The sequence below is a fragment of the Strigops habroptila genome, chromosome 10, assembly GCF_004027225.2.
Source record: "Strigops habroptila isolate Jane chromosome 10, bStrHab1.2.pri, whole genome shotgun sequence".
NCBI classification, from domain to species: Eukaryota; Metazoa; Chordata; class Aves; order Psittaciformes; family Psittacidae; genus Strigops; species Strigops habroptila.
In genome coordinates this window covers 42,887,677-42,904,940 of record NC_046359.1, presented here as the reverse complement: position 1 = coordinate 42,904,940, position 17,264 = coordinate 42,887,677, and the positions used below count along the sequence as shown (strand labels likewise).

Here is a 17,264-nt window from a genome sequence, read left to right as displayed (position 1 = left end):
CCATTGGAGATGGTTGGTTGAAGTATTATGAGAGATGTGGAAGGTGTCCCTGCCCATGGCAGGGGGTTGGAACTGGGTGAGCTTAAGGTCTCTTCCAACCCAAACCAGTCTGTGATTGTAAGAGCACTGCCTTTTGCTGGCTGCCTGCGTGATGAGTCCAGTCCCACACTTACATTCACTGCATAGTCTGTGTGCTGAGCTTGGGGATGGACCAGCTCCTGAAGAAATCCCCCATTCCACCTGGTGAGTTTTTCCTATTTCAGTGATTTGGGGCATGGGAATGCCCTCCTGGAGGTGAGGAGAGGGAGGGAAAGGAGCCTTTTTTGTGGTTTGCCATAGGGATGAGATGCTGTTTTAGGATGTTCTGATGACATTCCTGAGTTAAATAGATATCATGTAGCTGCCGGTGACTGGAAAGGACTGTCCTCCTGCAGGTCCTGTCCCTGCCCTCTCCTGCCCCTGGGAGTAAGCGAGGAAGGACTATTGCTTCTTCTCATCTTTCTGGCAGAAAGGAGGAAGTGGTAGATACCAATCTTCCTTTCTCACACATCCTTCCACACACATCTTGTTGGTGGCCACCCAAACTGTCCTCTAGAGATGCTGCTCTACCATGACTAATTTCCTGGCTTTTAATTTGAAAATGTAGTCATCAGCGTTGTGCAGATCAGCTGGAACCAGTTCCAGCCCCTTTTGTATAGGAAAACCTAGAAAGCAGACCTCTGGGAAGAGGCGTTGGGGATGGGTTAGGATTTGGATGTTTCCGTGATTTGAAGACAGGGAAGGCAGGAATAAATGTTGAGGATTTAATTGGTGTGCCTTGATTTCAAAATCAAGACAGGGAGCATTGAAAGCAGTAGATGCAAACTCTGCCAGGTAAAAACTAACCAAGGCTGTGATCATGCAGAATTTATATTGTTAATTGTAATGCCATAAAAGCTTTGAGTCCGATTGAGATGATCCACCTGTGGAATAAACATTACTGTGTCTTTCATTTGCTGTTTATACAAACATTTTCGTTGGTAGTAGTTTGTGGACAGCACTACTTACGTGACTCTGCGTCTGTGCGTATTAGACATAACTGTTGGTTAAACTTCCTTCGAACATATTTTAACTAATAGATGTACAAGCATGTGACTTTAGCCAATTCTTTATGCATTGTTTTCCCAGCTATAAAAATGTTCCAGTTAAGGAAAATATTAACTTTTCTCAGCAAGTAAATACAAGTCTAGGGAGAAGATTTTCTGTTTTCTTGCCTTGTGTGGTTTTTCTTTGGGATGTGTGTGTGTTTTAAAGAAGAATGCTAACTGAGTAAAAATCCTTGCTTGAAGTACTGGTGATTTGGTAACGTAACGCCAGATATTTGTATTACTTGTATTTATTGTGTGCCACTCATTTAAAAACCAACAAATTCTAATATACATTTCATGTATATATACAGCTGCGGATGTTGTAAATTGCAAAGCACAGAGTAGAACAACAAAAGTAAGCTTTAATTGTAGATGCAGTGAGTTAACTGAGATTTGCCTGGGGAAGCAGATTTAGAAAGACAGCGACTAAGACAGGTCCCTCCTTTACCTGAGCAATTCAAGGGAGCAATCAGCTGGAAGTAAGTTCTTAAGGCTGGTACGGTTTCAATATCCGAAACCCATTGTCACCAGACTTTGCACTTCCTGGTGGAGCTACCAATACATGCAGAATAATCTCACTGAGCTCGTGGAGTTCCCAGTGGCTCTCGGAGTCTGGCCTCACTTCCTCCTTGGCTGGAAAAGCCAACCCAGTTCTTCAGACTGGGGGGAGAACTGGCTGGGCATTAATCTTAGATAACTGGAGGTTTGCTTTTTTTTTTTTTCTTGTTTTGATTATTAAAAAAATTAATCTTTTTCAGACAGATTGTTTCCCGGGAGTGCTGGGAGAGATGGTGAACTAAGGAGCTTCCTGTTCGCAGGCTTAGTTGCAGCGTTTGATTCCAAAACGGCAAAATACAGCCTCTCACAAGCCCAGCTGAGCCCTACAGACAGCCTCTGCTCTCCAGGCACCCCAGCCCGAGCATCCCTGCGGGCAGTCTGGAGCACAGCAAACTTAGCGGTGTGGTAACTGAAGTAAAGGGGAAAGGCAAGTTCCCACTGTTTCAGTGTGGGAACCAAGAGAGAAGCTGTGTGTTGGTCTAACAACAGGGTTAGGAACTTCCTCGGATGGTACAAACTCAGCTCTTTTTTTTTGTTTTCAGGGAACTGCTTTTAGATTGCCTGGCTCTTTAGGAGTTGGTTGGTGGCATTGAATCTCAGGGAAAAGTGAGTCAGTTACCTAAAATAACATTTTTGGTAAAGACTTGTGCCAGTGTAAAATATTTGAAGGTTTTTGGGTTGGTTTCTTCTTTTAATCCTTCCTCCTTTTAAAATTGTCAGCAAGCTATGAAGTGGTTGTGACACTCACTATCTTGACTTAAGCCTGTATCAAGACTCCACTCCAGGGAGTGCAGTCATGCAATAAGCAGACTAGTCAAACATGTCTTAATTGCTGCATGCTCCATTTAGATGTTTTCTGGGGCCTTTTCCTACTGGGGTTTTACAGGATTGGGACCAGGAATTGGCTTCTCCATACACTGCTGGTGACCCCTGGCTGAACAGGGTAAAGAGAAAGTAGTGTGTGTGCTCATAGCACATGAGGGCAGTTCACCTCTCATTTTAACTCCTGGCAGTGCAGGTTTTGTTGACTTGCGGTTAGAAGAGGCTTGGTGAGATGGAAAATGGAGTTGTCCCAACTTCCTCCAGTGGTCCCAGTGCTGAAGTGCTGCAGTGCCAGTCCTGTGCTTCTCGGGTTAAGAGAAGTAAAGCGAGACAGCAGGAAGCGAGGATGTAAACTGTGCTTACTTCTTGGAAGAAGCAGGAAAATAATGACATCAGTGTTTGCCAAACTTTGAGCAATCTTAAATTGAAGGAGCCGTTTTCATCACATCTATTTAATGAAGGAAAACGTATATACTCTCTAGTGCTCGATGTGTGTTCTCAACTTCTTACAGCGGTGGTTTGTACAGACATGGTAACTGCTTTGAAATGGTGTTTGTTTTATTTCAGACCTGATTAGTTGGGATGGAATGGGCATTACAAATTTTCATAACAACAAGGACTGGCAGTGTTTTTTCTCCCCATCCATTTAGGTGTCTTTTATTTCTTTTTTATGTGAGGTCTGTACATGTTACCCCACTGAAATAGCAGTATACGAGACAGTTGTAATTCAGCATTTTGTGTAGTAATTCATTTCAGCCAAAAAAAGGGGCTGTGAAACTTTTTATTCGAAGTTCGGAAGGAAAGTTCTGAAAGTTCTGGCTCTGGAATCCCAGTTCTTTCTTCTGGAATTTTCACTTGTTGGTACAATTCTTTTCAAGAGGTTCTACTCCTTTCAGAAAAATAGGATGCTCAGTGAATATCATGGGGTAATACTGAGGCCTTTGTAGGATGTCAACTGACCTACCTAAGAAACCCAAGAGAGATAATTACAACCTTTTCTAGTCTACATGTAAATTCACTTTGCAAACATTTTTCCATGCAAAGAGTGTGAAGCAATTATATTTTGGAATCTATACCTGTATAGAAAATGGACTGTAAAAGAGATGCCTATTTCAGGCGATTTTTGATGAGTTCCAGATTAAAAAGAAAAATATAGAAAATTAAATTATTAGGCATCTTTACTAGGGTGTAAGGAAGATTTACGGTGTAATGAAATATAGCTGCAACCCAATTTAGAACTTAACAAATCCAGTTTTATAGGGCTGAATTATAAGGGGTACCTTGTTATTTGAGGGGAAAACTTCTTGTATTGTTATTTTTGGCACCCTGGTCTCCTCTTTGGTCGGGCTGTGCTCTGTAGGAGCTGCCTTGGGCAAGATGTCTCAGCTGATCCTTCTTCAAGGGAGCTGTGCAGGATGAAGTCATAATTAAGGATCACATCCTGGCAAGCCTTTCTTACCACGTGTGGTCACTGATTTCAAGTTAAATGCTTGCAGTCCTCACTGCTCCTCTGTAGCTATGAGGAGATGTAGGTCTTGAAAGCACAGACTTCTGCTTTACAGTCAGATATTCCTTACTGATAGTGTACATCAGATACTGTCTAGAGTGCATCAGATACTGTATATACAGTGTCAGTAGCTATGCAAAACTTAGCTACACCAAAATTACGTGTGTACTGCTTGCTTTTTATTTAATAAAAAGCCTCTATTCCTTCCTGCAGCATACTGATCTCTTGATTGCCTCTCGCTTTAGACTCAAAGCATGTCCTTATGCAATGTATGCAGAGTATGACCTGGCATTATGGCTTGCAGCACGCAATAGGGAACAGCACAAAACCCCCCTCATTTGCTCAATTTAGGAAGTCTAAATTTAGTTTGCTACCCCAAATGCGGGGTAGCAAATATCTCTTTGACCATCTTTTGAGACTGCTTGTGGTATTCTTATGTAGCTGTTCACAGGTTCTCAGTTAAGAAGCAAGATCATAGAATCGCAGAATGGTTTGGGTTGGAAAGGACCTGAAGATCATCCAGTTCCAACCCCTGTGCTATGGGCAAGGTCACTGGGAACAAACTAAGTTTGTGCATTTTACTGAACCGAAGAGAAAATTTTAGCTGGAAATAGTATTTTTTAATAGCGTAATGAGTTTCTTGTGTGCAGGGTTTCTGTTTCCCTTGCTGCCCTTGCATGCAAAGTGATTGCTCTTAAGCAAATTACACTTGTAACTACAACCATATATATGCACACAGGGAGGAGGCATGTAACAAAGGAAAACAAAAACGCAGGGTTTGAGCGCAGCTGGCAAGTCCTTCGGGAACCATATCTCCATGTTCCTGGGGGAGAGAAGTCTCAATTCCTCCCAGTGCTGTCCCTGTGTTACCTGGCCCAGTGGCTCCACAAGCACTCTTTCTGACATGTTGTGCTTACCATGTCAGAGGAGTGAGGCATCGCTGGATGGCTTATGTGGTCAGGTATAAGTAACAGATGGACCGTTTACACTTAGGAGAATCTCACATTGAATACTTAAATGACTTACTGGGAAGCAGAGCTTTGCAAGTTTGAGAGGAGTCGTGGTTTGGTATGTGGTGAATGTGCATGATGTTATGTGCTTAGCTTCAACTATAAACCATTTGCTGAGTTTTAGTGACTGTGATGTTTAGTCTTTGCCCCCCCTGTTTAGACATCAGTAGCCAAGTGTTTTCCCTCTGTTTGTAGCCTTAAGTTGCACTTTTTTCAGATGGAGTCATCAGAGCAAATTATTTATAAAATGAGGACATCTTTTTGGACTTCATGTGTAAACAGTCTTAAATATGTAGACAGGCAGAGAGATTCTGGTCATTTATCCACAGTTGAAGCCCAAATATTAATAAATACAAACATTAGATCATAGAATCAACCAGGTTGGAAAAGACCTTTAAGCTCATCAATTCCAACCGTTCCCCAGCGCTGCCAAGGCCACCACTAACCCATGGCACTGAGGCCTCGGCTACACGGGGTGTGAACGCTTGCAGGGACGGTGACTCCAGCCCTGCCCTGGGCAGCCTGTTCCAATGCCTGAGCACCCTCTGGGGAAGGAATTGTTCCTCATCTCCATCTAAACCTCCCCTGGTGCAGCTTGAGGCCGTTTCCTCTTGTCCCATCCCTTGTTCCTTGGGAGCAGAGACCAACCCCACCTCACTCCATCCTCCTGTCAGGCAGTTGTAGAGATTGAAATAGTGCATTTCCCCCCCAATCTTCATTTAAGTTTTCCCTTTAAGGCTCAGATTTCTTCTCTAGATTACCTGGAAAGCAACTTTCAGCTCACCCTTGATCAAATGACTAGTTGCAGTATGTTTCTGCTGCTGTGATTTACCATGAGTCAGGGTCAGCAAATGAACTCTTTCAGAGTGATTCCTGCTGGGCAGGTATTAGTGTAATTGAAACTGTGGCTGCAGTTTCTGGCACATGTGTTTGAGAGTAGGATCTGCTGTCTTCAGGCAATGTGATGAGTCCAGGCCTGTTAATTTTGTAATTAATGGTGAGACCTGGAAGCCTGCTGTCAGCCCACCAAAGTGCCATTGAAAATCTCCTTGGAGCCAAGTTGGTGTTGGACTTGGCTTACTTGTAAGACATCTCAACAGGCAGCAAAGTGCTCCTCTTGTAGTAGGGATTTGGGGGCGGTGGGGAGGGATTCTGAAGGCCAGAGGCGGCTGGTCCCTGCAGTGTGGGGACACTCTTTTTGCTCTCACTGTTGCATCTTTTTGCACATGATGTGCTGGAGACCTGGGGGGTGCCCATCAGCGTGGAGATGGGAAAACAAGGAGCAGGATGCTCTAAAACAGGAGCTGGGGAAGATTCATCTTACTTAGGTTTTAAAGGTACCAACTGCTGCCAGGGCAACTTCATCTGTGTGTTTGTTTTAGCTTTCTGGCGTTTATTTTTTTGCTTTTTTTACCAAAACTTCAAACCTCATCTCAGCCCATGACAGCAAGGTTTGCAAATCAAACCAGATCTGAGCATAGCACTACACTCGAGTGAGCTAGGCTAATCTAAGCTGAGCTTCTGCTTCCTGCTTAAAGCTTCTCCCCCGTGCTCTCGTTTGGCGCATGTACAGCGCTGTGTGCTGACAGACACCTTTGAGACACAAATCAGTTAAAGTGTGTGTGGTGGCAACCGCTCCATGCTCAGTATTTCGTGTGCTTACTGGCTACCTGCTCATGGTTAGGAGGCAGGTGTTTGGAGTCATGTAGGCTAGAGAGGAGTCCTACATTTCTGAATTAACACCCGTAACGGGGTGGTCCTTTCTGTGTGTTCCTGTGGTCAGGCAAAAATGTAGTCTGCCAGTGAAAGTAACCTCCATGAGAAGCTGTGTAGTGTAAGCAGAATATTTTAGGTAGCGAATATGTTCAGCCGATACAGTCGTGAGTAGTCCAGCTCTGTGGTTTGCATAAAGGCAGCCCCTTAAAGACCCTGTGGTCCCATCTTCCACCAGCAGCTCCGTGACTGACCTTGACTTTCCTTATGGAAAGAGAACCGATAGAGAAGAGAATTTGCCATCAGTTCTCTTTCTACATTTTCCCAGACAGTTTGGCCTCCACGGATTGTGCAGCCTCCCTTTTCTCTGCGTGGGAGAGCACAGGCTGCTGCTGGCGGCGGGGAGGAGAGATTAACATTCATCTGTTCTCTCCTCGCTCTTTTTCTATCCCGTGGGCATGGGAGACTTATGATTGTGCCGCTCATCGTTTCTGCTCATTGCCCTGATGAGGAGACCACAGAGGCGCTGACAAGGTTGTGCAGGTTTCACGTTGCTGATGAAACGGGCACATGAAAAAGCCGAGCGCAGTGGCTCCCTATAAGAGGTCAGAGGGGGAAGATGGAAGGACCAGCATAAGCCTTAGGTTGCTCACTTGCTAAGAGGTCTCGTTTTCCAGAGTCCATGTGCCTTGAGGGCTTAGTGCAAAGTCTGCTTCCTCACTTGGTCTTGCAGGAAAAGCGGTAGAAGTTATTTTGAAGGAGCTCTGTTCTGAGAAGAGATATTTACTACTTTGGTTCTTACTCGGTGTTTTAATGTTATGTGTATAGCCAGGAAATCTGATGGGGAATATGGGGAAACAAATGGTTTTCCTGGTTGCTTTGAGGTTTTTTTCAGTCTTTGCTGGTGTGGAAGCTAAAGCTGATACTGTACATGCAGGTACCTCATAGCAGTGGTTGATAATACTCAAAACCAGGATCAGGAGATTTAGTTTCACTCTGTGGCATTGGCAGGGGCAGGAAAGGTCTTGCAAACATCTTTCCGAATCACCCTGTCAAGGTGAGCTCTTGGCTGGTGCTGCCCTTTGTTTTCCCTTTACCCTTCATAGGAGACAGGTACTGAGGTGGGTGCATACCATGACAGGGTGATGTATCTACTCACATCTACTTCCTCAAGGTATGAGCACCAGCCTCCGGCTGCCTGTGCAGAAACAGCAATCGCCTTGTTGTCCCCAGCATCTCTTGCTGCTACCAAATTAGAGGATCTCTCAAATAACATCCAGGCATTCTTCCTCCCCACTGCTCTCTGATAGTTAACATTTACTAATTTAGCACTGGAAAGGCACTGGGCTTCTTCCCATCCTTTCCAGTGCTAGCCACTGCCTAGTGGGTTGTGACAAGCCAAGTGGCACTGCCATGGTGGCCTGGAGGTGATGGAGCGGCTGCTGCGGTTGTGGGAATCGCCAGATCTGAGAAGTCTGACGAGAACACAACCACCATCTTGCATGAGGCAGTGGAAGAGTGCTAGCGCAGGCTTAGGTGAGAGCGGTGAGGATTTTACCCAGTGTAGCATGTGTACTGCTGACAGCGGCAGGGAATTGCTGCACTTGTAGGAGGATGTTGCTAACAGGCGTCAAGTGTGGTCAGGTCAGAACAGGAGGAACAAACCCTCCCATTCAAATAAAAGCAGAGGAAGGACAGGTCTACCTTCACATTCCAGTCAGGCTTTGGGAAAGCAGGAACAGCACCATCTGTGTCCCACTTCTTTTAATTTTCTTTTTCAAATGAAGTCTTGAATGCCAGCCATCTGCTGATACCACATCCAAGCTCTATCCCTGTATCTGGGGGCAGAGGATGGTTTCTGCAGGGAGAGGCACTGTTCGGAGTGTAAGAGCTGCCTGTACCTGAGAGTGCTGCTGCATCCAGAAACTACCAGAGAGCATGTGCAGGACGTCTCAGCATCTCTGTTGAGCCACCTTCTGTAGTACTGGAGCAGTCCTGCCCAGGTAAAATGAATCTGAGGTGCTGAGAGCCTACAATGCTTGGTTTATGGATCATTAATAGGAGATTTGAGTGTTTCTGTGGAGTGGATGCAGAGTGGTGGGGTGGTTCAGAGCCACTGTATTGATGGCTGAGGCAAAAAGACAGTCATGGCTTTTTGCATGTATCCTGGTCATTGGGTGTCATGTTGTTTGGGAAACAGCTTAGGTTGTGGTTTTCTACAAGTTGGCTCATAAAGTAGGCCCACTATCTGAATGGGAACCAACACGAGCCCTCAGCTGGCCACAGGAATGAGCAGACTTGATTTTCTTTCATAGAATCCCAGACCGATTTGGGTTGGAAAGGACCTTAAAGCTCATCCAGTTCCAACCCCCTGCCACGGGCAGGGACACCTCACACTAGAGCAGGTTGCTCCAAGCCCCTGTGTCCAACCTGGCCTTGAACACTGCCAGGGATGGGGCAGCCACAGCTTCTCTGGGCACCCTGTGCCAGCGCCTCAGCACCCTCACAGGGAAGAGCTTCTGCCTTAGATCTAACCTGAACTTCCCCTGTTTCAGTTTGAACCCATCACCCCTTGTCCTGTCGCTCCAGTCCCTGATGAAGAGTCCCTCTCCAGCATCCTTGTAGCCCCCTTCAGACACTGGAAGCTGCTCTGAGGTCTCCACGCAGCTTCTCTTCTCCAGGCTCAACAGCCCCAATATTTTAATCTTTTTTGTCCTAGATCTCTCCCAGCGAGTTTTGATGTTCTTACAAATGTGATTTTTCTGAAGTCGTTTTTCTCTCTTCCTATTACAGCCGTCGAGCGCTGCTTCTGTGCTGATAGCTGTTGTGAATGTGAACACAAGTAAGGCAGTAGAGAGTTAAAAAAAACCTCCATTAATTAAAATATTTACATTGGAAGCTGCAAAACATTTACTCTTTGAGTAAAACAAACTTCCCCATTGTTCTTGTAGGATTGCTGCAGTTTCTCTGAAAATAGCCAGGAAGAGGTTGTGCTCTGAGGAATTTCACTGGATTGGCAGAGGAATAGGAGGGTAGGGATAGTCAAGTTGGCTCTTGGGCAGTGGCTCTCTTTTGTTCAAATGTTTCTGTCACATGGGCAAAAGATCTCTTCATAAAAACAAAAAAAACCCAAAAAGAATCCCCAAAAACCCCGTAGTGGTGGAAGTATGTTGTTATATTGTTCTGGTAATGGCAAAAAAGAAATTGTCATCAGTAGAAGATGAGAAAACTATATTTTCTGGACAAAACATTTATTACTAGCACTTAAAGTGTAGATTAACGTGTGCACTTAACAGGGAAAAAGAGAAGCGTCCCAGAGCAGGTAGTTTGGACCACGGCTTCCCTCCTGGCTGGTGACCCGTGTGCTGCTACCCCTGTTTGCTGGCAGGGAAATGGCAGCACAGCACAACGAAGGGTGTTACAAAGGATGCCGCCTCTCTGTGGTGCAGAGCAGCAGTGGTGCCCGCTGGGCCCGTTGGCATCACGCTGCTCAGTGTCCAAGGAGGGTGAAGGAGGGTGCAAATTGATGTCAGACAACGAAACCACAGTGTTTTCTTTTAATCTAGCACTGTGCTTTAGGCATGGGGATGCTCTTAGTAGCATCACTACAGGAAGAGTAAGCAAACATGCAAACTATTTGCTTCAAATCCTTTCATTCCTGTCATATCTCTCCCCAGATAACTGGACTGAAAAACTAAGGGTGGCTGTTTGTTTTATGTTTGGTTTGTTTTAAATAGTATTCTCTAATACAGTGTGCCATTTCACTTGCATATCTTTGGCCTTTTCCAGCCTGGCACTGGACTAACAGGCTTCTAGGGCTTGTGGGCAGGATGCTGAAAAGGCTAAAAGGGTGTGTGGAGGAGTTGAGTTGGTTGATTTTTCAGATCCTTGATTCACATTTCTCACTCTAGGTAGACTCTTATGCTTTTCAAAGTTTCCAGCCAGGAGGTCTCTCTAATGCCCTAGTGACTGGTGGACTGGCTGGATTGCAGGTCATGTCTCCTTTCCTTAATAGTGCCATGGAAAGTCTTCGTTCAAGCCCGACTATCGGGCTGCCCAGGGCGGTGCTGGAGTCACCGTCCCTGCAAGTGTTCACACCCTGTGTAGACGAGGCCCTCAGTGCCATGGGTTAGTGGTGGCCTTGGCAGCGCTGGGGAATGGTTGGACTGGATGAGCTTAAAGGTCTTTTCCAGCCTGATTGGTTCTGTGATTCTGTGACTGTCAATTCTATTGACAGTTCCAAGGTTGCAGACTTATTGGTTAGATGTGTGGTACTCTGTCCTCTGATCCCAAGTATGCCAGGCTGCCTCGTGTTTACCTATACTGTAAAACCATCTTTGTTACATTGGTTTGGTTTGTAAAGGTGTTAAGAAATTAAATGTACTTGCTCAGGGCCACGAGAGCTTTGTTCCATACATTTCTTGCCTGCTTTACTGTATTTAAGGAAGGCTGGATGCTGACAGTTTCTTGGCCTGGAGATAAAAGGTGCTGCCTACCCAGGTTTGATACACCGTTGGAAAATTGTCTCCACGATGTATAACATCGCCATGATTATTTCTAGCCATTACCACTGGGCTCATTTTACAGCCATTCACATTATGTAATTTGATGGTCATTTAATTTAATGAGAGGATGCTGCAGACTTATTTATGACTCGGCAGGCCAACCTGTGTGCTTTGGCCACCTCTGTTATCCCCGCTGCAGGAGGAAGAGCGTGTTTCTTACAGAACATGTTACAACATCTTTAATGCCTTTCTATCCAGGTTTCCCAGTTTGCTGCAGATGGGAGGGCGACTTGCCTGGGGAGTAGATTATACTGGAATGGCAGCACAGGCTAAACATTGTTTTTTGCCTTGAACTGCTTCTTAGCCTTTTATGGGGTTATCAGGAGGTATTAATAGACTTTTCCTTTTGTTACAGATGGAATTTTATGACTTGCTGGATTCTGAATAGGACGAGGAGATGTGTCTGATAAGGTAAGAGAGAGGGTAAGATTAACATCTTCCTACACAAAACAGTCTCGCTGGTTTGTTGTTCGGGTTGAAGACAACCGTTTCTTGCCCTGACAGAACCCTGCAAATAATTGATTTACTTACTTTTAAGTTCCATCTGCCTGTGACCCTCCAAGCACAGACCATCTCTGATGTGTACAGCTTATGTCCCAGTCCTTTCTGCTGGTGAACTGATGTAGAAAGCCCAGAAGACACAAATGTATGCCTTTCCAGGCACGGGGCTTAGCAAGATAGGTCACACTTATCCTGCTATTTTAGAACTTCTTATAAAGCAACAGATGAAGTAGAAAAGTTTTTGTTCAGTTTTGAGATTCTGCATGTGCCGCCTTCCCCCCGTCTTCCCCTCAGACATTTGAAAGGTAAAAACATCGTTGAGCTGTTTAACTTCTATTCTTCTAGAACTTGTTTTTCCTGTTGCAGTATTTTCAAACTGGGACTGTTTTTGTTAGGACAGAACATATATGAGTAGAAAACGTCTAGGTTTGAGTTTGAAATGAGTCTTTGCTGTCACTAATGTGCTGAAGGAAGCCATGGGTTTGCTGCTGTTTGGTTTTCTTTTGTTTGCCTTCTTTAATAGCAGTGTTTTTAAAAGGCAGTGTTTAGATACATTTTCTCTTGGTTTCTGGTTTAGAGGCTTCTACTGGTAAGAGAGGAATTGATGTCTTTAAAACCCTTAGGTGTTTGGATACTATATTCAAACAACCAAACGTAGTAGTATTACACAGGGATTGTCACTGTCTTTCAAAGCTACGATCCAACCTGCGACTATGCAGCTCTATCGCTTATGTGTTTCATTTTGTGTCTTCTGCTTTCCTGAGCTCTGTGCCATTTACAGGCCTCAAAAATACCTGTTGTTCTTTTTGGCTGTTGGTTGGAAAATGGAAATGCATGCAAACAGCAAAATGCATGATGTCATTGTGTGAGGACCAGGACTAAATCACTTTTTTTCATTGGATTCAGAGATTTAGGTCTTGTAGACACTCTTGAGGGGTTTTTAGTTTGGTTTTGGTTCCCTCCCCTGTAAGTTTTGTTTGCTAAGTAGAGTTACCCTTTGGAGGGTGGCTGTCCAAGCAAGAACTGAAACCTTTGAAAATAGCTCTTGGCACTGTGTGGGGTATGCAAGAATCAAAGATTTGCTTGGTGCTTAGGGCTTTTTTTGCAAGTGTGAGGCATTTTGTCCATTCAAACTACCCTCTTTCCTGCCTGTGTTAAATTGTGTTACAAATATTATATTTTAAAGCTTACTCTCTACCTGCAGGTGGTCTTGTATGTGTACAGTAGGCAAAATTCAGCTCTTCAGGTGAGAGGTTTTGCAGTCTTCAGTTACTACACAGAGCACCTCACATGCATACCTCGTTTGTTATGTAAACGAGCTTCTTCACGTGTTCCAACCAGTCTCCCTATGCTCTAAGAGTGGGTAATTACAGCTGCTTTCAGGACTTCTTAGAGCGTGTTCTGCCTGCCCTGTGCCAGCATCCCTGTGCATGAAGGTGTTCCAGCTGCCATCCCATTGCACGTCTGCCGCTGGGGTTTGTGTGGTGCCCACCGCGGCATCGCCGCTGCTGTCTGTGTGCTCTCGTCATAGAATCGTACAATAGTATCATGGAATCAACCAGGCTGGAAAAGACTTTTAAGCTCATCCAGTCCAACCGTTCCCAGCACTGCCAAGGCCACCACTAACCCATGGCACTGAGGCCTCGGCTACATGGGGTGTGAACACTTGCAGGGACGGTGACTCCAGCCCTGCCCTGGGCAGCCTGTTCCAATGCCTGAGCACCCTCTGGGGAAGGAATTGTTCCTCAGCTCCATCTAAACTCCCCTGGTGCAGCTTGAGGCCGTTTCCTTTTCTCCTGTTGCCTGTTACTTTATCAGTTAATTTTAAGTGCTGTTCTGTGAAGTGGGTAGTGACGAATCTGTGTGCTGTAACATGGGCAGGTCCCGCAGCACAGCTGGCTGCTGCTGTACTGTCTCTCTGGGGGTGAGGTTGCTCTCCTCTTTCCTCATAAAACCACCACCGAGGAGGCTCTGTTTCTAGCAAGTTCTGCAGCTTGAGGCCATGACACCTTCTCTCTCCACGGCTTTATTACCAGCCCCAGGTGTGTGCAGAGTGTGAGCCAGATCCTCAGCAATCACAGGACTGCCTTTAAAATGAGATTCTGGGAGGAAGCAGCAGTGCTTCCCACCAGCTCTTGTCTTTCAACTCTAGAAGAAAATATTATGTCCTTGTTTTTTGACATGACTTCTCAGGGTGGAAATTACTCCTGAGCTATAAGCATGTGGATCTCATTCTCCTTTCTCTGAGAGGGCTTCGTTTGTCCCTTTCCCAGCAGCCTGGGCTGGAGAAGTGCCACTGCCCCACTCCCAGTCTTCGTGTGTCACAAGAAGTGGCTCCTGGTCATGCTTCTTCTCAAGACTGCACTTGTCGGGTGTCCATCATCATTTCAACTATCCTTTACTACTGTTGCTTTATTTAACCTTCTGCTCCCTTTCTGCATTCCCTCTCTCCATTTACATTTGGGTTTCCATTCTTCCAGATAGGCATCTGGATCCTGCTCCAAATGTGTCCTCTGGTCCTGAGTTACCGGCTGGGCTTAAGCCACGACACTCTGCCTGCTGTCCGTGTTTTCCCTTGGTCACGTAGAGTTTTCCTGGATATTTCCTGACCCATTCCTGGCTGTTCCTTCTTCTGGGGGAGTACTTCTGAAGCACTCCCGTGTTTCTTCCTGCCATTGCAATTAAAAGGGTTGCTATTCTTTAGTCCCCTTTAAAGCAATGGGACATGATCCAGTCTCTGCAAGGAATAATCCTGTTTTAATCCTAGTCATGGTGACTTCCATGTAATGGCTGGCTTTTGGCATCCATCCTATTGATTACGTGATGGGGTTGACTTAAAACAAACGGGTAGTAGCTCTTTTAATATGCCTGAAGCCCAGTGATGAAATTCTTAGACTGCGCAAGCTTGCAGCAATGTTGAGAGGTGCCAGACCTCTCGCCCAGTATTTTCTTTTCCTTCCCCTGTATTTCCCTGTGCCTTTATCTGACTTCCTTCCGAGGAACCCAGGGCCCTTGTGAACTGCAAGTCAAGTTTCCCATGAGCCCAACAGCTTGGGTAATAAATATAAAATCTTTCAATGAGGCCTAATCTATTTTCAGAGGTACATTTATGAGATAAAAATGACTGATCATTGAAACAGCATTGTGTCGTTTTTAGAAGGAAATGACAAGGAAGTAACTGTTACCAGGCCTATTTTCACCCACTGTTAGCTTAGACCTGATGAATTGCAGCTCCAAGGTCCCTTGCCTTAACAGTTCCAAATTAGGTTGCCAATTAATATTGATTATGTGAAAAGCAGTAGATTGATGTGTATTATTAATAGCTGTTAATGCACTTTAGAAGAGCAATATGTTTTGCAAACATTTTCTGGTGGTTCTTTTTAACAAGTCTTGGCAGTGAAAACCCCAGTTTAATGCATGCAGAACTAGAGTAACTCATTGAAGTATTTGTGCTCCTTTGCATTTTCGGTGTGGTGTTGCTTTTTACTTGAAGTAACCCTTGATTTTCATGAGACTAAATTGAGCCACAGTCCAGGAATTCTTTCTTTCTAAACTGGTACATTGTGATTTCTTCTTGTGTTAGCACACATCAGTGCAAACCTCTTGCTTTGCTGCTGGATGAGTTTTAATAACTAACTTTGACATTGTCTGTGAATAGTTTTGTCTCCACAGAAGCCATCTTAGAAAAAGCTTTCAGAATAAGAAAGTTAATTTGAATCAAATGGTAACGGCTAATTTGAGTTCCTTTGCTTGTGTTATTTAGCTGTTTGTCACAATGTGGAAGGTACCTTGGAAGCGCAGGGATGAAAATGGGAAATCTCTCATGCATAAGGAAAAGCCTCTAGATAACAAAGTTGAGGGGGGGAATATCTATGTAAATGTAGACATCAAGGTAAATGCGTTTTCCTTTCCTTATTCTTCCAGAAAATTTGAATATTTGCACAATATGATGTTGCAAGTTGTACATGCTTAACACTTCTAAAAGAATAAATGACTTCAGTGCCTGAATGTGTAGATAACTGTCAGCTTCAAAGGATCAAGTGAGTTGGAAGGAATGTCTGGAGAACGCTGTATAGGCAGGTACCAGGCAGCAGATAGAAAGCATTCTATGGAATACATTCAACTAATGTAACAGAGGCCTAGATGTAAGTTTATATGTAAATTAAGATTAATCATGTTATGAAAAGCAAATTTCTGTGGTTCTGCTTCTAATGTAAAAGTGGAATGCTCACTTCCCACTCCCCACCCCTGTCACACTGGGTTCCCCAAGCTGCTGCTTGTAGGAATTGTGTTGCTTCTATAAAAATTGAGGTGGAAATTAGCCTATTTAATACTTTTCAAACTACCCTTATAAAAAAAGGCCACCTTTTGCTGTAGAATGTCTCGTTGTGAGCTGGCTGGTTCTGCAAGATGTTAAGTAACTTGCACTCTTGAATAAGCAATTCAGAGAAACTGAAATTGTTAACTGTAAAATGCACATTAAAGCTATAGGGCTAAGATGGGAAGAGCCATTTCAGCTTTTACTTGAGAAGTGAGCTGATCTGAAGTTCCCTTTGGAGTAGGTAAAGCACAAACAAGATGGGGTGTAGTTCGGCATTGCAGTTTGAGATGCATGTTGCCTGTCCTTCACCCCTCTGAGCCGATGCAGGGTACTAAACCTGGCAAAACCCACTGCCTCTGGTTTCGCGTTAGGGTTATTTTCCTGACCCAAGTTCTCTGGGTTCCAGTGGGCACAAGAGAAGCATCAGGGCAGACCCTGGGGGTTGCAGCTCCACATCAGGGTGGGTGCCCGCCAGAGCAGGGTGATGTGGGTGTCGCTGCTGCCGCTCATCATGGAGCCCAGTGCCCTGGCTGGACGTTCCCTTCTGTATTCCTCCTGTGATGTGGTGTAACTGGAGCTCAGATTCATGATGTGAGGAGCAGGTGACCTTTACCTGGTGAGCGTGCAGGGTACCGGCTCTTCGGCTGTGGGGTGGTCGCCCGTTTTGGTGCTTGAAGATAGCGCTGGCAGCAGGAACTTGTAACTGCAGCTCTGCTAATGACTAGTGTTGTGGGTTTGGGCGACTCCTTTGGTCATCTCCGAGTCAGCTCCTTTGTCAGTTAAAACGGGATGATACTCCTCTGGAACTTACTGTGGAAATAACTAATTGTTGTGCTGCAGATGTCAAGGTCTTGCCATGTATTGTTACCATTGGTATGGAGAGGACTTCCATCGTTTTAAGAAACCCTGGTTCCAAGAACAAAAGAAGGTTGTGGGGACTCTTTTGTTTTTTCCTGTTACCTTATGAAACAGATCAGATTGACTCTGGGTAAGCACCCACTACCGACAATCTGAATCTTAGTCCCGTCTCCTCCCTTTTCCTTCCTCTCCACAACTCCCTTACTGACTATCCACTCTTCATCTCGAACCTTTCCTCAATGAATTAAAGACAGGGTGCCAGATAGAGTTAAAAGGGAAATT

General features: G+C 44.9%; 1 protein-coding gene across 2 annotated transcripts in view; it reads left to right on the top strand.

The window, feature by feature from the left end:
* Positions 1 to 17,264, top strand: part of TRERF1 (transcriptional regulating factor 1) — a 105,033-nt gene that overhangs the window by 19,763 nt on the left and 68,006 nt on the right. For both annotated transcript variants that reach the window (XM_030499024.1, XM_030499025.1), the window contains one exon: positions 11,658 to 11,713. The gene's annotated coding sequence lies outside the window, so the exon portion shown is untranslated. The remainder of the gene's footprint in view (positions 1 to 11,657; positions 11,714 to 17,264) is intronic.